Source organism: Hyla sarda, chromosome 8 (assembly GCF_029499605.1).
Source record: "Hyla sarda isolate aHylSar1 chromosome 8, aHylSar1.hap1, whole genome shotgun sequence".
NCBI classification, from domain to species: Eukaryota; Metazoa; Chordata; class Amphibia; order Anura; family Hylidae; genus Hyla; species Hyla sarda.
Window position 1 is genome coordinate 232,317,576 of NC_079196.1, and position 23,103 is coordinate 232,340,678.

The window sequence follows — 23,103 nt, forward strand, 5'->3', positions numbered from 1 at the left end:
ACCAATGTCATGAGAACACCATAAAGCCTGGACCATATATCATGTAAGAAATACACCAATGTCATGAGAACACTGTAAACCTGGGCCATATATATCATGTAATAAATACACCAATGTCATGAGAACACCATAAACCTGGACCATATATCATGTAAGAAATACACCAATGTCATGAGAACACCATAAACCTGAACCATATATCATGTAAGAAATACACCAATGTCATGAGAACACCATAAAGCCTGGACCATATATCATGTAAGAAATACACCAATGTCATGAGAACACCATAAACCTGAACCATATATCATATAAGAAATACACCAATGTCATGAGAACACCATAAAGCCTGAACCATATATCATGTAAGAAATACACCAATGTCATGAGAACACCATAAAGCCTGGACCATATATCATGTAAGAAATACACCAATGTCATGAGAACACCATAAAGCCTGGACCATATATCATGTAAGAAATACACCAATGTCATGAGAACACCATAAAGCCTGGACCATATATATCATGTAAGAAATACACCAATGTCATGAGAACACCATAAACCTAGACCATATATCATGTAAGAAATACACCAATGTCATGAGATCACCGTAAAGCCTGGACCATATATCATGTAAGAAATACACGAATGTCATGAGAACACCGTAAAGCCTGAACCATATATCATGTAAGAAATACACCAATGTCATGAGAACACCATAAAGCCTGGACCATATATCATGTAAGAAATACACCAATGTCATGAGAATACCATAAAGCCTGGACCATATATATCATGTAAGAAATACACCAATGTCATGAGAACACCATAAACCTGAACCATATATCATGTAAGAAATACACCAATGTCATGAGAACACCATAAACCTGAACCATATATCATGTAAGAAATACACCAATGTCATGAGAACACCATAAAGCCTGGACCATATATCATGTAAGAAATACACCAATGTCATGAGAACACCATAAAGCCTGGACCATATATCATGTAAGAAATACACCAATGTTATGAGAACACCATAAAGCCTGGACCATATATCATGTAAGAAATACACCAATGTCATGAGAACACTGTAAACCTGAACCATATATCATGTAAGAAATACACCAATGTCATGAGAACACCATAAAGCCTGGACCATATATATCATATAAGAAATACACCAATGTCATGAGAACACCATAAAGCCTGGACCATATATCATGTAAGAAATACACCAATGTCATGAGAACACCATAAACCTGGACCATATATATCATGTAAGAAATACACCAATGTCATGAGAACACCATAAAGCCTGGACCATATTTATCATGTAAGAAATACACCAATGTCATGAGAACACCATAAAGCCTGAACCATATATCATATAAGAAATACACCAATGTCATAAGAACACCATAAAGCCTGAACCATATATATCATGTAAGAAATACACCAATGTCATGAGAACACCATAAAGCCTGGACCATATATCATGTAAGAAATACACCAATGTCATGAGAACACCATAAATCTGAACCATATATCATGTAAGAAATACACCAATGTCATGAGAACACCATAAAGCCTGGACCATATATCATGTAAGAAATACACCAATGTCGTGAGAACACCATAAAGCCTGGACCATATATATCATGTAAGAAATACACCAATGTCATGAGAACACCATAAAGCCTGGACCATATATCATGTAAGAAATACACCAATGTCATGAGAACACCATAAACCTGGACCATATATATCATGTAAGAAATACACCAATGTCATGAGAACACCATAAAGCCTGTGTTACGCCTAGCGCTCCGGGTCCCCGCTCCTCCCCGGAGCGCTCACGGCGTCTCTTTCCCTGCAGCTCCCCGGTCAGTCCCGCTGACCGGGAGCGCTGCTCTCTCATGGCCGTTGGGGATGCGATTCGCACAGCGGGACGCGCCCGCTCGCGAATCGCATCCCAGGTCACTTACCCGTTCCCGTCTCCTGCGGTCATGTGCTGGCGCGCGCGGCTCCGCTCTCTAGGGCGCGCGCGCGCCAGCTCCCTGAGACTTAAAGGGCCAGTGCACCAATGATTGGTGCCTGGCCCAATTAGCTTAATTGGTTCCCACCTGTTCCCTGCTTATATCTAGTCTCCTCCCTTGCACTCCCTTGCCGGATCTTGTTGCCCTAGAGCCTAGTGAAAGCGTTATTGTGTGTTTAATAGTCTGTGTACCAGTACCTTTGCTATCTCCCCTGACTACGAACCTTGCCGCCTGCCCCCGACCTTCTGCTACGTCCGACCTTGCTACTGCCTACTCCCTTGTACCTCGCCTATCTTCAGTATCTTCAGCAGCCAGAGAGGTGAGCCGTTGCTAGTGGATACGACCTGGTTACTACCGCCGCAGCAAGACCATCCCGCTTTGCGGCGGGCTCTGGTGAAAACCTGTAGTATCTTAGAACCGGTCCACTAGCACGGTCCTCGCTATCCCTCTCTGGCACAGAGGATCCACCTCCTGCCAGCCGGCATCGTGACAGTAGATCCGGCCATGGATCCCGCTGAAGTTCCTCTGCCTGTTGTCGCCGACCTCCCCACACTGGTCGCCCAGCAAGCCCGACAGATTGCCCAACAAGATCACCAGCTGTCGTACTTGACCACCATGACTCAGCAACTCCAGTCGCAGCTACAGCAGATTCAGTCTCAGCTACAGCAGCAGCAACCATCTCCTCCGCCAGCTCCTGCACCTCTTCCGCAGCGAGTGGCCACTCCTAGCCTCCGCCTGTCTTTGCCGGACAAATTTAATGGGGACTCTAAGTTTTGCCGTGGCTTTCTTTCCCAATGTTCCCTGCATCTGGAGATGATGTCGGATCAGTTTCCTACTGAAAGGTCTAAGGTGGCTTTCGTAGTCAGCCTTCTGTCTGGAAAAGCCCTGTCATGGGCCACACCGCTCTGGGACCGTGATGACCCCGTCACTGCCTCTGTACACTCCTTCTTCTCGGAAATTCGAAGTGTCTTTGAGGAACCTGCCCGAGCCTCTTCTGCTGAGACTGCCCTGCTGAACCTGGTCCAGGGTAATTCCTCCGTTGGCGAGTACGCCATACAATTCCGTACTCTTGCTTCTGAACTTTCCTGGAATAATGAGGCTCTCTGCGCGACCTTTAAAAAAGGCCTATCCAGCAACATTAAAGATGTTCTGGCCGCACGAGAGACTCCTGCTAGCCTGCATGAACTCATTCATCTAGCCACTCGCATTGACATGCGTTTTTCTGAGAGGCATCAAGAGCTCCGCCAGGAAAAAGACTTAGATCTCTGGCCACCTCTCCCACAGTCTCCACTGCAATCTGCGCCTAGGCCTCCCGCCGAGGAGGCCATGCAAGTGGATCGGTCTCGCCTGACCCTGGAAGAGAGGAATCGCCGTAAGGAAGAGAATCTTTGTTTGTACTGTGCCAGTACTGAACATTTTCTGGTGGATTGCCCAATCCGTCCTCCACGTCTGGGAAACGCACGCTCACACTCAGCTCTCGTGGGTGTGGCGTCTCTTGATGCCAAGTCGGCTTCTCCACGTCTCACGGTACCTGTTCGGATTTCCACTTCAGCCAGCTCTCCCCTCTCAGCCGTGGCCTGTCTGGACTCTGGAGCTTCTGGAAATTTTATTCGGGAGTCCTTTGTGAATAAATTCCATATTCCGGTGACCCGTCTTGTCAAGCCACTCCGCATCTCCGCGGTCAACGGAGCCAGGTTGGACTGTACCATACGTTTCCGCACGGAGCCCCTTCTTATGAGCATCGGATCTCACCACGAGAGGATTGAACTTTTGGTCCTCCCCAATTGCACCTCGGAAATTCTCCTTGGACTTCCCTGGCTTCAACTTCATTCCCCAACCCTGGATTGGTCCACTGGGGAGATCAAGAGTTGGGGGTCCTCTTGTTCCAAGAACTGTCTAAAACCGGTTCCCAGTAACCCTTGCCGTAACTCTGTGGTTCCTCCTGTATCTGGTCCCCCTAAGGTCATTAAGGACTCTGCCTGCCACAGGAAATGCCCCTCCCCCCCTCCCAGTTCCATCAGGCAAGCTTCTGTGTCCCCTCATGGCCCTCCTCCTGGTGTCACACTGCCCCGTGCCAGGTCCCGCCCTCTGCCCTCTCCCCCCATTCCTACTCCTGCGGTTCTGCCTGCCGTTGAGGAATCCCTCCATCCTTTCCCGGTGTCCTCATCCCAGGGGAGGCAGTTACCCGATAAAGAGAAGGGGAGACCTAAGGGGGGGGGTACTGTTACGCCTAGCGCTCCGGGTCCCCGCTCCTCCCCGGAGCGCTCACGGCGTCTCTTTCCCTGCAGCTCCCCGGTCAGTCCCGCTGACCGGGAGCGCTGCTCTCTCATGGCCGTTGGGGATGCGATTCGCACAGCGGGACGCGCCCGCTCGCGAATCGCATCCCAGGTCACTTACCCGTTCCCGTCTCCTGCGGTCATGTGCTGGCGCGCGCGGCTCCGCTCTCTAGGGCGCGCGCGCGCCAGCTCCCTGAGACTTAAAGGGCCAGTGCACCAATGATTGGTGCCTGGCCCAATTAGCTTAATTGGTTCCCACCTGTTCCCTGCTTATATCTAGTCTCCTCCCTTGCACTCCCTTGCCGGATCTTGTTGCCCTAGAGCCTAGTGAAAGCGTTATTGTGTGTTTAATAGTCTGTGTACCAGTACCTTTGCTATCTCCCCTGACTACGAACCTTGCCGCCTGCCCCCGACCTTCTGCTACGTCCGACCTTGCTACTGCCTACTCCCTTGTACCTCGCCTATCTTCAGTATCTTCAGCAGCCAGAGAGGTGAGCCGTTGCTAGTGGATACGACCTGGTTACTACCGCCGCAGCAAGACCATCCCGCTTTGCGGCGGGCTCTGGTGAAAACCTGTAGTATCTTAGAACCGGTCCACTAGCACGGTCCTCGCTATCCCTCTCTGGCACAGAGGATCCACCTCCTGCCAGCCGGCATCGTGACAGCCTGGACCATATATCATGTAAGAAATACACCAATGTCATGAGAACACCATAAACCTGGACCATATATCATGTAAGAAATACACCAATGTCATGAGAACACCATAAACCTGGACCATATATCATGTAAGAAATACACCAATGTCATGAGAACACCATAAAGCCTGGACCATATATCATGTAAGAAATACACCAATGTCATGAGAACACCATAAAGCCTGGACCATATATATCATGTAAGAAATACAGCAATGTCATGAGAACACCATAAACCTGAACCATATATATCATGTAAGAAATACACCAATGTCATGAGAACACCATAAAGCCTGGACCATTTATCATGTAAGAAATACACCAATGTCATGAGAACACCGTAAGCCTGGACCATATATCATGTAAGAAATACACCAATGTCATGAGAACACCATAAAGCCTGGACCATATATATCATGTAAGAAATACACCAATGTCATGAGAACACCATAAAGCCTGGACCATATATCATGTAAGAAATACACCAATGTCATGAGAACACTGTAAACCTGGGCCATATATATCATGTAAGAAATACACCAATGTCATGAGAACACCGTAAAGCCTGGACCATATATCATGTAAGAAATACACCAATGTCATGAGAACACCATAAACCTGAACCATATATCATGTAAGAAATACACCAATGTCATGAGAACACCATAAAGCCTGGACCATATATATCATGTAAGAAATACACCAATGTCATGAGAACACCGTAAAGCCTGGACCATATATCATGTAATAAATACACCAATGTCATGAGAACACTGTAAAGCCTGGACCATATATCATGTAATAAATACACCAATGTCATGAGAACACCGTAAAGGCTGGACCATATATCATGTAAGAAATACACCAATGTAATGAGAACACCGTAAAGCCTGGACCATATATCGTGTAAGAAATACACCAATGTCATGAGAACACTGTAAAGCCTGAACCATATATCATGTAAGAAATACACCAATGTCATGAGAACACCGTAAAGCCTGGACCATATATCATGTAAGAAATACACCAATGTCATGAGAACACCGTAAAGCCTGGACCATATATCATGTAATAAATACACCAATGTAATGAGAACACTATAAAGCCTGAACCATATATATCATGTAAGAAATACACCAATGTCATGAGAACACCATAAACCTGGACCATATATCATGTAAGAAATACACCAATGTCATGAGAACACCATAAAGCCTGAACCATATATCATGTAAGAAATATACCAATGTCATGAGAACACCATAAACCTGGACCATATATCATGTAAGAAATACACCAATGTCATGAGAACACCGTAAAGCCTGTGTCACGATGCCGGCTGGCAGGTAGTGGATCCTCTGTGCCAGAGAGGGATTGGCGAGGACCGCGCTAGTGGACCGGTTCTAAGTCACTACTGGTTTTCACCAGAGCCCGCCGCAAAGCGGGATGGTCTTGCTGCGGCGGTAGTGACCAGGTCGTATCCACTAGCAACGGATCACCTCTCTGACTGCTGATGATAGGCGAGGTACAAGGGAGTAGACAGAAGCAAGGTCGGACGTAGCAGAAGGTCGGGGGCAGGCGGCAAGGTTCGTAGTCAGGGTGGATAGCAGAAGTTCTGGTACACAGGCTTTAGACACACAATACGCTTTCACTAGGCACAATGGCAACAAGATCCGGCAAGGGAGTGCATGGGAGGAGGTTAGATATAGTCAGGGACCAGGTGGAAGCCAATTAAGCTAATTGGGCCAGGCACCAATCATTGGTGCACTGGCCCTTTAAGTCTCAGGGAGCTGGCGCGCGCGCGCCCTAGAGAGCGGAGCCGCGTGCGCCAGCACATGACAGCAGGGGACGGGAACGGGTAAGTGACCTGGGATGCGATTCGCGAGCGGGCGCGTCCCGCTTTGCGAATCGCATCCCCAACGGCCATGACAGTGCAGCGCTCCTGGTCAGCGGGACTGACCGGGGAGCTGCAGGGAGAAAGACGCCGTGAGCGCTCCGGGGAGGAGCGGGGACCCGGAGCGCTAGGCGTAACAGTACCCCCCCCCTTAGGTCTCCCCTTTTTTTTGTCCGGTGACTGCCTCCCCTGGGATGAGGACACCGGGAAGGAATGGATGGTTTCCTCAATGGCAGGCAGTAGCTTGGCACGGGGCAGGGAGACACAAGGACGGGAGCCATGAGGGGACACAGAGGCTTGCCTGAAGGGACTGGGAGGGGGGGAGAGGCATTTTCTGTGGCAGGCAGAGTCCCTAACGACCTTAGGGGGACCGGATACAGGAGGAACCACAGGGTCACGGCAGGGAGTACTGGGAACTGGTTTAAGGCAGTCCTTGGAACAAGAGGGACCCCAACTCTTGATCTCCCCAGTGGACCAGTCCAGGGTTGGGGAATGGTGTAGAAGCCAGGGTAGTCCAAGGAGAATTTCGGAAGTGCAATTGGGAAGGACCAAAAATTCAATTTTCTCGTGATGAGGTCCGATGCACATTAGGAGGGGCTCCGTGCGGTAACGCACGGTGCAATCCAACCTGGCTCCGTTGACCGCGGAAATGTGGAGTGGCTTGACAAGACGGGTCACCGGAATGCGGAATTTATTCACCAAGGACTCCCGAATAAAATTCCCAGAAGCACCAGAGTCCAGGCAGGCCACGGCTGAGAGGGAAGAGCTGGCTGAAGTAGAAATCCGTACAGGCACCGTGAGACGTGGAGAAGCCGACTTAGCATCCAGAGACGCCACACCCACGAGAGCTGGGTGCGAGCGTGCGTTTCCCAGACGTGGAGGACGAATAGGGCAATCCACCAAAAAATGTTCGGTACTGGCACAGTACAGACAAAGATTCTCTTCCTTACGGCGATTCCTCTCTTCCAGGGTCAGGCGAGACCGATCCACTTGCATGACTTCCTCGGCGGGAGGCCTAGGCGCAGATTGCAGTGGAGACTGTGGGAGAGGTGTCCAGAGATCTAAGTCTTTTTCCTGGCGGAGCTCTTGATGTCTCTCAGAAAAACGCATGTCAATGCGCGTGGCTAGATGAATGAGTTCATGCAGGTTAGCAGGAGTTTCTCGTGCGGCCAGAACATCTTTAATGTTGCTGGATAGGCCTTTTTTAAAGGTCGCGCAGAGGGCCTCATTATTCCAGGATAGTTCAGAAGCAAGAGTACGGAATTGTATGGCGTACTCGCCAACGGAAGAATTACCCTGGACCAGGTTCAGCAGGGCAGTTTCAGCAGAAGAGGCTCGGGCAGGTTCCTCAAAGACACTTCGAATTTCCGAGAGGAAGGAGTGTACAGAGGCAGTGACGGGGTCATTGCGGTCCCAGAGCGGTGTGGCCCATGACAGGGCTTTTCCTGACAGAAGGCTGACTACGAAAGCCACCTTAGACCTTTCAGTAGGAAACTGGTCCGACATCATCTCCATGTGCAGGGAACATTGCGAAAGAAAGCCACGGCAAAACTTAGAGTCCCCATTAAATTTGTCCGGCAAGGACAGGCGGAGGCTAGGAGTGGCCACTCGCTGCGGAAGGGGTGCAGGAGCTGGCGGAGGAGATGATTGCTGCTGAAGTTGCGACTGAAGTTGCTGCACAATGGTGAATACTTCCGACAGCTGGTGGGTTAGATGGGCGATCTGTCGGGATTGCTGGGCGACCACCGTGGTGATATCAGAGATATAAGGCAGAGGGACGTCAGCGGGATCCATGGCCGGATCTACTGTCACGATGCCGGCTGGCAGGTAGTGGATCCTCTGTGCCAGAGAGGGATTGGCGAGGACCGCGCTAGTGGACCGGTTCTAAGTCACTACTGGTTTTCACCAGAGCCCGCCGCAAAGCGGGATGGTCTTGCTGCGGCGGTAGTGACCAGGTTGTATCCACTAGCAACGGATCACCTCTCTGACTGCTGATGATAGGCGAGGTACAAGGGAGTAGACAGAAGCAAGGTCGGACGTAGCAGAAGGTCGGGGGCAGGCGGCAAGGTTCGTAGTCAGGGTGGATAGCAGAAGTTCTGGTACACAGGCTTTAGACACACAATACGCTTTCACTAGGCACAATGGCAACAAGATCCGGCAAGGGAGTGCATGGGAGGAGGTTAGATATAGTCAGGGACCAGGTGGAAGCCAATTAAGCTAATTGGGCCAGGCACCAATCATTGGTGCACTGGCCCTTTAAGTCTCAGGGAGCTGGCGCGCGCGCGCCCTAGAGAGCGGAGCCGCGCGCGCCAGCACATGACAGCAGGGGACGGGAACGGGTAAGTGACCTGGGATGCGATTCGCGAGCGGGCGCGTCCCGCTGTGCGAATCGCATCCCCAACGGCCATGACAGTGCAGCGCTCCTGGTCAGCGGGACTGACCGGGGAGCTGCAGGGAGAAAGACGCCGTGAGCGCTCCGGGGAGGAGCGGGGACCCGGAGCGCTAGGCGTAACAGCCTGGACCATATATCATGTAATAAATACACCAATGTCATGAGAACACCGTAAACCTGAACCATATATCATGTAAGAAATACACCAATGTAATGAGAACACCATAAACCTGGACCATATATCATGTAATAAATACACCAATGTCATGAGAACACCATAAAGCCTGAACCATATATCATGTAAGAAATACACCAATGTCATGAGAACACCATAAAGCCTGGATCATATATCATGTAAGAAATACACCAATGTCATAAGAACACCATAAACCTGAACCATATATCATGTAAGAAATACACCAATGTCATGAGAACACCATAAACCCGAACCATATATATCATGTAAGAAATACACCAATGTCATGAGAACACCATAAACCTGGACCATATATCATGTAAGAAACACTCCAATGTCATGAGAACACTGTAAGCCTGGACCATATATCATGTAAGAAATACACCAATGTCATGAGAACACCATAAACCTGGACCATATATATCGTGTAAGAAATACACCAATGTCATGAGAACACCATAAAGCCTGGACCATATATATCATGTAAGAAATACACCAATGTCATGAGAACACCATAAACCTGGACCATATATCATGTAAGAAATACACCAATGTCATGAGAACACCGTAAAGCCTGAACCATATATCATGTAAGAAATACACCAATGTCATGAGAACACCATAAAGCCTGGACCATATATCATGTAAGAAATACACCAATGTCATGAGAATACCATAAAGCCTGGACCATATATATCATGTAAGAAATACACCAATGTCATGAGAACACCATAAACCTGGACCATAGATATCATGTAAGAAATACACCAATGTCATGAGAACACCATAAAGCCTGGACCATATATGATGTAAGAAATACACCAATGTCATGAGAACACCATAAAGCCTGGACCATATATCATGTAAGAAATACACCAATGTCATGAGAACACCATAAAGCCTGGACCATATATCATGTAAGAAATACACCAATGTCATGAGAACACTGTAAACCTGAACCATATATCATGTAAGAAATACACCAATGTCATGAGAACACCATAAAGCCTGGACCATATATCATGTAAGAAATACACCAATGTCATGAGAACACCATAAAGCCTGGACCATATATCATGTAAGAAATAAACCAATGTCATGAGAACACCATAAAGCCTGGACCATATATATCATGTAAGAAATACACCAATGTCATGAGAACACCATAAAGCCTGGACCATATATCATGTAAGAAATACACCAATGTCATGAGAACACCATAAACCTGAACCATATATCATGTAAGAAATACACCAATGTCATGAGAACACCGTAAACCTGAACCATATATCATGTAAGAAATACACCAATGTCATGAGAACACCATAAAGCCTGGACCATATATATCATGTAAGAAATACACCAATGTCATGAGAACACCATAAAGCCAGGACCATATATATCATGTAAGAAATACACCAATGTCATGAGAACACCATAAAGCCTGGACCATATATATCATGTAAGAAATACACCAATGTCATGAGAACACCATAAACCTGAACCATATATATCATGTAAGAAATACACCAATGTCATGAGAACACCATAAACCTGGACCATATATCATGTAAGAAATACACCAATGTCATGAGAATACCATAAACCTGGACCATATATCATGTAAGAAATACACCAATGTCATGAGAACACCATAAACCTGGACCATATATCATGTAAGAAATACACCAATGTCATGAGAACACCATAAAGCCTGGACCATATATCATGTAAGAAATACACCAATGTCATGAGAACACCATAAAGCCAGGACCATATATATCATGTAAGAAATACACCAATGTCATGAGAACACCATAAACCTGAACCATATATATCATGTAAGAAATACACCAATGTCATGAGAACACCATAAACCTGGACCATATATCATGTAAGAAATACACCAATGTCATGAGAACACCATAAAGCCTGGACCATATATCATGTAAGAAATACACCAATGTCATGAGAACACCATAAACCTGGACCATATATCATGTAAGAAATACACCAATGTCATGAGAATACCATAAACCTGGACCATATATCATGTAAGAAATACACCAATGTCATGAGAACACCATAAACCTGGACCATATATCATGTAAGAAATACACCAATGTCATGAGAACACCATAAAGCCTGGACCATATATCATGTAAGAAATACACCAATGTTATGAGAACACCATAAAGCCTGGACCATATATATCATGTAAGAAATACACCAATATCATGAGAACACCATAAACCTGGACCATATATCATGTAAGAAATACACCAATGTCATGAGAACACCATAAAGCCTGAACCATATATATCATGTAAGAAATACACCAATGTCATGAGAACACCATAAACCTGGACCATATATCATGTAAGAAATACACCAATGTCATGAGAACACCATAAACCCGAACCATATATCATGTAAGAAATACACCAATGTCATGAGAACACCATAAAGCCTGGACCATATATCATGTAAGAAATACACCAATGTCATGAGAACACCGTAAGCCTGGACCATATATCATGTAAGAAATACACCAATGTCATGAGAACACCATAAAGCCTGGACCATATATCATGTAAGAAATACACCAATGTCATGAGAACACCGTAAGCCTGGACCATATATCTTGTAAGAAATACACCAATGTCATGAGAACACCAAAAAGCCTGGACCATATATCATGTAAGAAATACACCAATGTCATGAGAACACCATAAACCTGAACCATATATCATGTAAGAAATACACCAATGTCATGAGAACACCGTAAAGCCTGGACCATATATATCATGTAAGAAATACACCAATGTCATGAGAACACCATAAACCTGAACCATATATCATGTAAGAAATACACCAATGTCATGAGAACACCATAAACCTGAATCATATATCATGTAAGAAATACACCAATGTCATGAGAACACCATAAAGCCTGGACCATATATCATGTAAGAAATACACCAATGTCATGAGAACACCATAAAGCCTGAACCATATATCATGTAAGAAATACACCAATGTCATGAGAACACCATAAAGCCTGGACCATATATCATGTAAGAAATAAACCAATGTCATGAGAACACTGTAAACCTGGGCCATATATCATGTAAGAAATACACCAATGTCATGAGAACACCATAAAGCCTGGACCATATATATCATGTAAGAAATACACCAATGTCATGAGAACACCATAAACCTGAACCATATATCATGTAAGAAATACACCAATGTAATGAGAACACCATAAACCCGAACCATATATCATGTAAGAAATACACCAATGTCATGAGAACACCATAAAGCCTGGACCATATATATCATGTAAGAAATACACCAATGTCATGAGAACACCATAAACCTGAACCATATATCATGTAAGAAATACACCAATGTCATGAGAACACCATAAAGCCTGAACCATATATCATGTAAGAAATACACCAATGTCATGAGAACACCATAAAGCCTGGACCATATATCATGTAAGAAATACACCAATGTCATGAGAACACCATAAAGCCTGGACCATATATCATGTAAGAAATACACCAATGTCATGAGAACACCATAAACCTGAACCATATATCATGTAAGAAATACACCAATGTCATGAGAACACCATAAACCTGAACCATATATCATGTAAGAAATACACCAATGTCATGAGAACACCGTAAAGCCTGGACCATATATATCATGTAAGAAATACACCAATGTCATGAGAACACCATAAACCTGAACCATATATCATGTAAGAAATACACCAATGTCATGAGAACACCATAAAGCCTGGACCATATATCATGTAAGAAATACACCAATGTCATGAGAACACCATAAAGCCTGGACCATATATCATGTAAGAAATACACCAATGTCATGAGAACACTGTAAAGCCTGGATCATATATCATGTAAGAAATACAGCAATGTCATGAGAACACCATAAAGCCTGGACCATATATCATGTAAGAAATACACCAATGTCATGGGAACACCATAAAGCCTGTGTTACGCTGAGCGCTCCGGGCCCCGCTCCTCCCCGGAGCGCTCACAGCGTTCTCTTATTCGCAGCGCCCCGGTCAGACCTGCCGACCGGGTGCGCTGCGATAATGCCCCCAGCCGGGATGCGATTCGCGATGCGGGACGCGCCCGCTCGCGATGCGCATCCCGACTCGCTTACCAGACCCGTTCCCCATCTGTGCTGACCCGGAGTACGCGGCCCCGCTCCTTAGGGCGCGAGCGCCGGGTCCTTGCGATTTAAAGGGCCGGTGCGCCACTAATTGGCGCATGAGGTTTTTATCAGTACCTTCACCTGTGCACTTCCCTACTTATACCTCACTTCCCCTGCACTCCCTCGCCGGATCTTGTTGCCATTGTGCCAGTGAAAGCGTTTCCTTGTGTGTTCCTAGCCTGTGTTACAGACCTCCTGCCGTTGCCCCTGACTACGATCCTTGCTGCCTGCCCTGACCTTCTGCTACGTCCGACTCTGCTCTTGTCTACTCCCTTGTACCGCGCCTATCTCAGCAGTCAAAGAGGTTGAGCCGTTGCCGGTGGATACGACCTGGTTGCTACCACCGCTGCAAGTTCATCCCTTTTTGCGGCGGGCTCTGGTGAAAACCAGTAGCAACTTAGAACCGGTCCACCAACACGGTCCTCGTCAATCCCTCTCTGGCACAGAGGATCCACCTCCAGCCAGCCAATTTGTGACAGTAGATCCGGCCATGGATCCCGCTGAGGTCCCGCTGCCAGTTGTCGCTGACCTCACCACGGTGGTCGCCCAGCAGTCGCAACAGATAGCGCAACAAGGCCACCAGCTGTCTCAACTGACCGTGATGCTACAGCAGCTACTACCACAGCTTCAGCAATCATCTCCTCCGCCAGCTCCTGCACCTCCTCCGCAGTGAGTGGCCGCATCCAGCCTCCGATTGTCTTTGCCGGACAAATTTGATGGGGACTCTAAGTTTTGCCGTGGTTTTCTTTCACAATGTTCCCTGCACTTGGAGATGATGTCGGACCAGTTTCCAATGGAAAGGTCTAAGGTGGCTTTCGTAGTCAGCCTTCTGTCTGAGAAAGCCCTGTCATGGGCCACACCACTCTGGAACCGCAATGATCCTGTCACTGCCTCTGTACACTCTTTCTTCACGGAGATTCGAAGTGTCTTCGAGGAACCTGCCCGAGCCTCTTCTGCCGAGACTGCCCTGCTGAACCTGGTCCAGGGTAATTCTTCTGTTGGCAAGTACGCCATCCAATTCCGTACTCTCGCCTCCGAATTGTCCTGGAATAACGAGGCCCTCTGCGCGACCTTTAAAAAAGGCCTATCCAGCAACATTAAAGATGTGCTGGCCGCACCAGAAATCCCTATTAACCTGCATGAACTTATTCATCTTGCCACCCGCATTGACATGCGTTTTTCCGAAAGGCGTAGGAGCTCCGCCAGGATATGGACTTTGTTCGCACGAGGCGGTTTCTCTCCTCTGCTCCTCTCTCCTCTGGTCCTCTGCAATCCGTTCCTGTGCCTTCCGCCGTGGAGGCTATGCAAGTTGACCGGTCTCGCTTGACATCTCAAGAGAGGACACGACGCCGCATGGAGAACCTTTGCCTGTACTGTGCCAGTACCGAACATTTCTTGAAGGATTGTCCTATCCGACCTCCACGCCAGGAAAGACGCACGCTGACTCCGCACAAAGGTGAGACATCTCTTGATGTGAACTCTGCTTCTCCACGTCTTACTGTACCTGTGCGGATTTCTTCTTCTACCTTCTCCTTCTCAGCTATGGCCTTCTTGGATTCCGGATCTGCAGGAAATTTTATTTTGGCCTCTTTCATCAACAGGTTCAACATCCCGGTGACCAGTCTCGCCAGCCCCCTCTACATCGCCTCTGTTAATAATGAAAGATTGGACTGTACTGTGCGTTACCGCACGGAACCCCTCTTAATGTGCATCGGACCCCATCACGAAAAAATTTAATTTCTGGTCCTCTCTAACTGCACTTCGGAAATTCTTCTTGGATTACCGTGGCTTCAACGCCATTCCCCAACCCTCGATTGGACCACCGGGGAAATCAAGAACTGGGTTACTTCTTGCCACAAGGACTGTCTTAAGCCTGCTTCCTGTACTGTCAGTCAAGACCCTGTGGTTCCTCCGTTATCTGGTCTCCCCATGGCCTATCTGGACTATGCTGATGTTTTTTGCAAAAAACAAGCAGAGACTTTGCCTCCTCACAGGCCTTATGACTGTCCTATTGACCTCCTCCCTGGTACTACTCCACCCCGAGGCAGAATCTATCCTCTGTCTGCTCCGAAAACACAAGCCATGTCGGAGTACATCCAAGAGAATTTAAAAAAGGGGTTTATCCGCAAGTCTTCCTCCCCTGCCGGAGCTGGATTTTTTTTTGTTTCCAAAAAAGACGGCTCCCTACGCCCTTGCATTGATTACCGCGGACTTAATAAAATCACTGTAAAAAAACGCTATCCCCTACCTCTTATCTCGGAACTCTTTGACCGCCTACGAGGCGCCCACATCTTTACCAAGCTGGACTTTAGAGGTGCTTATAATCTCATCCGCATCAGGGAGGGGGACGAGTGGAAGACTGCATTTAACACCAGAGATGGACACTTTGGATATCTGGTTATGCCCTTTGGGCTTTGCAACGCCCCGGCCGTCTTCCAAGACTTTGTAAATGAAATTTTTCGTGATCTTCTATATACCTGTGTTGTGGTTTACCTAGACGATATTCTGATTTTTTCTGCTAACCTAGAAGAACACCGCCAGCATGTCCGCATGGTTCTTCAGAGACTTTGGGACAATCAATTATTTGCCAAAATGGAAAAATGTCTCTTTGAATGTCAATCTCTTCCCTTCCTAGGATACTTAGTCTCTGGCCAGGGACTACAAATGGACCCAGAAAAACTATCAGCCGTATTGGATTGGCCACGCCCCTCCGAACTCCGTGCTATCCAACGTTTTTTGGGGTTTGCCAATTATTACAGACAATTTATTCCGCACTTTTCCACTATTGTGGCTCCTATCGTGGCCCTAACCAAGAAAAGCGCCAACCCTAAGTCCTGGCCTCCTGAAGCGGAAGACGCATTCAATCATCTCAAGTCTGCCTTTTCTTCTGCTCCCGTACTCTCCAGACCTGATCCATCTAAGCCCTTCTCGCTGGAGGTAGACGCCTCCTCGGTGGGAGCTGGAGCAGTACTCCTACATAAAAATTCTTCCGGGCATGCTGTTACTTGTGGTTTCTTTTCTAGGACCTTCTCTCTGGCCGAGAAAAACTACTCCATTGGTGATCGAGAACTATTGGCCATAAAATTGTCGCTTGAGGAATGGAGGCACCTGCTGGAAGGATCCAAATATCCAGTTATTATATACACTGATCACAAAAATCTCTCTTATCTTCAGTCTGCCCAACGGCTGAACCCTCGCCAGGCTAGGTGGTCGTTGTTCTTTGCCCGATTTAACTTTGAAATTCATTTTCGCCCTGCTGACAAGAACATTAGGGCTGATGCCCTCTCTCGTTCATCGGATGCCTCTGAAGTGGAAGCTTCGCCACAACACATTATTCCTCCGGACTGTCTGATCTCCACTTCTCCAGCTTCCATCAGACAAACTCCTCCAGGTAAGACCTTCGTCTCTCCACGCCAGCGCCTCAGGATTCTCAGGTGGGGACACTCCTCACACCTCGCAGGCCATGCGGGCATCAAAAAATCCATCCAGCTCATCTCTCGATTTTATTGGTGGCCTACCCTGGAAGCTGATGTTGTTGATTTCGTGCGGGCTTGTACAGTCTGTGCACGGGATAAGACCCCTCGCCAGAAGCCTGCTGGTCTCCTCCATCCTCTGCCTGTTCCTGAACGACCATGGTCTCAGATTGGTATGGACTTTATTACTGACTTACCTTTATCCCATGGCAACACAGTTATTTGGGTGGTCGTTGATCGATTCTCCAAGATGGCACATTTTATCCCTCTTCCAGGTCTTCCTTCTGCGCCTCAGTTGGCGAAACAATTTTTTATACACATTTTTCACCTTCACGGGCTGCCCACGCATATCGTCTCGGATAGAGGCGTTCAATTTGTGTCTAAATTCTGGAGGGCCCTCTGTAATCAGCTCAAAATCAAATTAAATTTCTCATCTTCTTATCATCCCCAATCCAATGGGCAAGTAGAAAGAATTAATCAGGTTCTGGGTGATTATTTGCGACATTTTGTTTCCTCCCGCCAGGATGACTGGGCAGATCTTCTACCATGGGCCGATTTCTCGTACAATTTCAGAGTCTCCGAATCTTCTGCTAAATCCCCATTCTTCATGGTGTACGGCCATCACCCTCTTCCCCCCCTTCCCACTCCCATGCCCTCTGGTCTGCCCGCTGTTGATGAGGTGACTCGGGACCTCTCCACCATATGTAAAGAGACTCAAAATTCTCTCTTACAGGCTTCATCCCGGATGAAAAAACATGCCGATAGGAAAAGAAGAATTCCCCCCATTTTTTCTCCCGGAGACAAAGTATGGCTCTCCGCTAAGTATGTCCGCTTTCGTGTCCCCAGTTATAAACTGGGACCACGTTATCTTGGTCCTTTCAAAATCAAGTGCCGGATCAACCCTGTCTCTTACAAACTCCTTCTTCCTCCTTCTCTCCGTATTCCCAATGCTTTCCATGTCTCTCTCCTTAAACCACTCATCCTTAACCGTTTCTCTCCCAAAGTTGTTTCTCCCACTTCAGTTTCCGGGTCCTGACATTTTTTCAGTGAAAGAAATCCTGGCATCCAAGACGGTCAGAGGTAAAAAATGTTTTTGGGTGGATTGGGAGAATTGCGGCCCAGAGGAGAGATCATGGGAACCTGAGGACAACATCCTGGACAAAAATCTTATCCTCAAATTCTCAGGTTCCAAAAGAGGGGGAGACCCAAGGGGGGTGGGGGGGGGTACTGTTACGCTGAGCGCTCCGGGTCCCTGCTCCTCCCCGGAGCGCTCACAGAGTTCTCTTCTTCGCAGCGCCCCGGTCAGACCTGCCGACCGGGTGCGCTGCGATAATGCTCCCAGCCGGGATGCGATTGGCGAAGCGGGACGCGCCCGCTCGCGATGCGCATCCCAACTCGCTTACCAGACCCGTTCCCCATCTGTGCTGACCGGGCGCTCGCGGCCCCGCTCCTTAGGGCGCGCGCGCTCCGGGTCCTTGCGATTTAAAGGGCCGGTGCGCCACTGATTGGCGCATGAGGTTTTAATCAGTACTTTCACCTGTGCACTCCCTACTTATACCTCACTTCCCCTGCACTCCCTCGCCGGATCTTGTTGCCATTGTGCCAGTGAAAGCATTTCCTTGTGTGTTCCTAGCCTGTGTTCCAGACCTCCTGCCGTTGCCCCTGACTACGATCCTTGCTGCCTGCCCTGACCTTCTGCTACGTCCGACCTTGCTCTTGTCTACTCCCTTGTACCGCGCTTATCTCAGCAGTCAGAGATGTTGAGCCGTTGCCGGTGGATACGACCGGGTTGCTACCGCCGCTGCAAGACCATCCCGCTTTGCGGCGGGCTCTGGTGAATACCAGTAGCAACTTAGAACTGGTCCACCAACACGGTCCACGCCAATCCCTCTCTGGCACAGAGGATCCACCTCCAGCCAGCCGAATCGTGACAGCCTGAACCATATATATCATGTAAGAAATACACCAATGTCATGAGAACATCATAAAGCCTGAACCATATATATCATGTAAGAAATACACCAATGTCATGAGAACACCATAAAGCCTGGACCATATATATCATGTAAGAAATACACCAATGTCATGAGAACACCATAAAGCCTGAACCATATATCATGTAAGAAATACACCAATGTCATGAGAACACCATAAAGCCTGAACCATATATATCATGTAAGAAATACACCAATGTCATGAGAACACCATAAACCTGAACCATATATCATGTAAGAAATACACCAATGTTATGAGAACACCATAAACCTGAACCATATATATCATGTAAGAAATACACCAATGTCATGAGAACACCATAAAGCCTATTGGAAACACAAGAGGAGGATCTTGGTTCTCAAGCTGTCAGACACCATATTACAAATGATGTAAAAATTAACATTAGCAACTACTTTGATTTTTTATTGACAAAAGAAAAACATGCATGTGATGGAATTTTTTCTTGTATGATGTGACTACATTGTACAGAAGCAAAGTTGACATTTACTTTGACCAGAAAAAATATAAGAAAAAGCATCCTTCGGTTTGTGGAAAATCAAAAATATTTAGACAAACATAGCTGGCTAACATTTCTGGGAAAGGGTAATACATGACGGAAATGAATGATGATTAGGTATGAACTCACACTATAAGTTCCCAGGCAACAAGGGCAAAATGTTAGGGATACGATTCCAATAATGTTTTCGCTTTGCTTTATTTTTGCCTTAAAAATGCCACTGGTTTTACATGCGTTTTTTTTTTTATTTTGGCTTGTTATGTCTTTATTTTGGTATCATTTTTTTGGATTTAGCATTTTTTAGGCTCCTTTCACCCTATGAATTTCTCCGTTTACAAACTTCCATCACATGTTCCGTCACTACAGCTGCAAAACCCGTCAGTTACAAAACCCCTGACGGCCGAGACTAAATCGCATTGCAGCCTATGGGATTTTGTAACTGCCCGTTTGCACCCGTATATGCCCGTAGTTCATTACGGGCGTTATATAGTGACGGAACATCGTGGCGGAAAAATTACTGCATGCAGTAATTTTTCCGCCACGATGTCCCGTCACTATATAACGCCTGTAATGAATTAACTGCCGGGTTTTGGAGCTGTAGTGACTGAACATGTGACGGAAGTTTGTAAATGGAGAAATTCATAGTGTGAAAAGAGCCTTAGGTCCTTTTTTTTGGTTTATTTTTTCTGAAGTCCGAAAAATTTTAGCAAAAACCAGTATAATGTAAATAAATGTATTTTCTTAACTAATTTCGCCAAAGAATGAAAAGTAATTTAGAATGTTCCATGATGTGAGTAGTAGTACCTGGACTGATTAAAATATGGCAAAATATCTCACTCCGGACACATGATGCAATAATCTATTGCAGAGATGCGGAGCGGCTCTATACAGGGCTCTCTCTGCTCTGTACTCAGGTCAAACAGTGATGTGAATTGGCATTCATATTTTCAGGCCAGAGTGAGGATTGGCCGGATGGTTGCAGCCAATCACCGCTCTCAGAGCGAAATATTAATGAGCAATGTTCTATTCATATCACTGTCCGGAGTACAGAGCAGAGATGCGGAGCGCAGGAGAAAGCTCATCCGCATTTCTGCAATAGATAGTGCGATCGGTCCTTAACTGCAGGTCCTACTAGTCCCAACATGGAGCACACTGGGCTCAATGCTGGGAGCTGTACTACCTGCATTAATAGACAGATCGCAGTGATACAAAAATCTTACACCTGTTGCGATCTGTCTATTAATGCAGGTACTACAGCTCACACCGTTGAGCAGAGTGTGCTCAATGTTGGGAGCAGTAGCACCTGCAGCTAAGGAAAGATCACAGCAGATGTTACTCCCGCTGTGATCCTTCTCTATAATGTATAGATGTGGGTGGCTGCTATTCTATGGTCCCATGCACTGCCATATATATATATATATATATATATATATATATATATATATATATATATATATACGGCAGTGCAGGGGAGCATAGAAGAGCGGCCGCCCGCATCTATTCATTATACAGGCGTATCGCAACGGCCCAGGTACGATGTGACAATTAGTACAGGTACTACTAATTCCATCATGGAACAGTGTGTTCCATGCTGGTAGTAGTAGTACTAAATTAAAAATTTACGAAAAATAATAAATAAACACACACACACACACGCACTACAGTTTTATTATTGTTGGCTACATTTTTATTCCCCTGGCCGCACATATATATTGATCCCTGTTTCAAAATTCCGACAAATGTCATTAGAAAATAACCAATATTTATTAATGTTTTTATTAAAAATGTTTAATGTTACAATACAAAATTAAAAAACACAAAAAAATATCACTATCACTTTTTTGGTATCGATAAAGTAAAAAAAAAATTAAAAAGATGACAAAAATATAAAAAGTAAAAGCCACAGAGTTTTTTGTTGCGTTTTTTCTATGGCATAAAATTCTCACTGAGGTAAATGCTAAGCGTATAAATTAAGAACATCAAAACTTGGATTTGGAGGAAGTTTTTAAAAAGCAGCCTATGAGACCCAAAGAAAAGAAAAACAAACATACAATACATTCAAGTTAACTATTGACTTGCACCTAACATCTGGATAAGGCGTTTTTACAAAGAAATAACGCTGTGCGGACAAACGTGCGTTTTTACAGGCGTTTGTGCCATAAAATTCAAAGTGTAATTCGAGCTTAAAGGGGTACTCCGGTGAAAACCTTTTTTCTTTGAAATCAACTGGTGCCAGAAAGTTAAACATATTTGTAAATTACTTCTCTTAAAAAACCTTAATCCTTCAAGGACTTATTAGCTGCTGAATGCTACAGAGGAAATTCCTTTCTTTTTGGAACACTGATGACATCACGAGCACAGTGCTCTCTGCTGACATCTCTGTCTATTTTAGCAACCATGCATAGCAGATGCATGCTGAGGGCAGCATGGTGGCTCAGTGGTTAGCACTCCTGCCTTGCAGTGCTGGGGACTTGGGTTCAAATCCCACTAAGGACAACAATAAATAAACAGTTATTATTATTATTAGAATAACGTCAGCAGAGAGCACTGTGCTCATGATGTCATCAGAGAGCATTCCAAAAAGAAAATAATTTCCTCTGTAGTATTCAGCAGCTAATAAGTCCTGGAAGGATTAAGATTTTTTAAGAGAAGTAATTTCCAAATCTGTTTAACTTAACTGTTGTTTAATTTATTTATCAATGATATAGAGGATGGTAATAACAGCTCTGTTTCTATCTTTGCAGATGACACCAAGCTTTGTAGCACAGTAAAGTCTATAGAGGAGGTGTATATAGAGGGGGGCTGTGTATATAGAGGGGGGCTGTGTATATATAGAGGGGGGCTGTGTATATAGAGGGGGGCTGTGTATATAGAGGGGGGCTGTGTATATAGAGGGGGGCTGTGTATACTAATAACCTGCAGCGTCGTATGTCTTAGGGGGGCTGTGTATATATAGAGGGGGGGCTGTGTATATAGAGGGGGGCTGTGTATATAGAGGGGGGCTGTGTATATAGAGGGGGGGCTGTGTATATATAGAGGGGGGGCTGTGTATATATAGAGGGGGGCTGTATATATAGAGGGGGGCTGTATATATAGAGGGGGGGGCTGTGTATATAGAGGGGGGGCTGTGTATATATAGAGGGGGGCTGTGTATATAGAGGGGGGCTGTGTGTATAGAGGGGAGGGCTGTGTATATAGAGGGGGGCTGTGTATATAGAGGGGGGGGCTGTGTATATAGAGGGGGGCTGTGTATATAGAGGGGGGGGCTGTGTATATAGAGGGGGGGGCTGTGTATATATAGAGGGGGGCTGTGTATATAGAGGGGGACTGTGTATATAGAGGGGGGCTGTGTATACT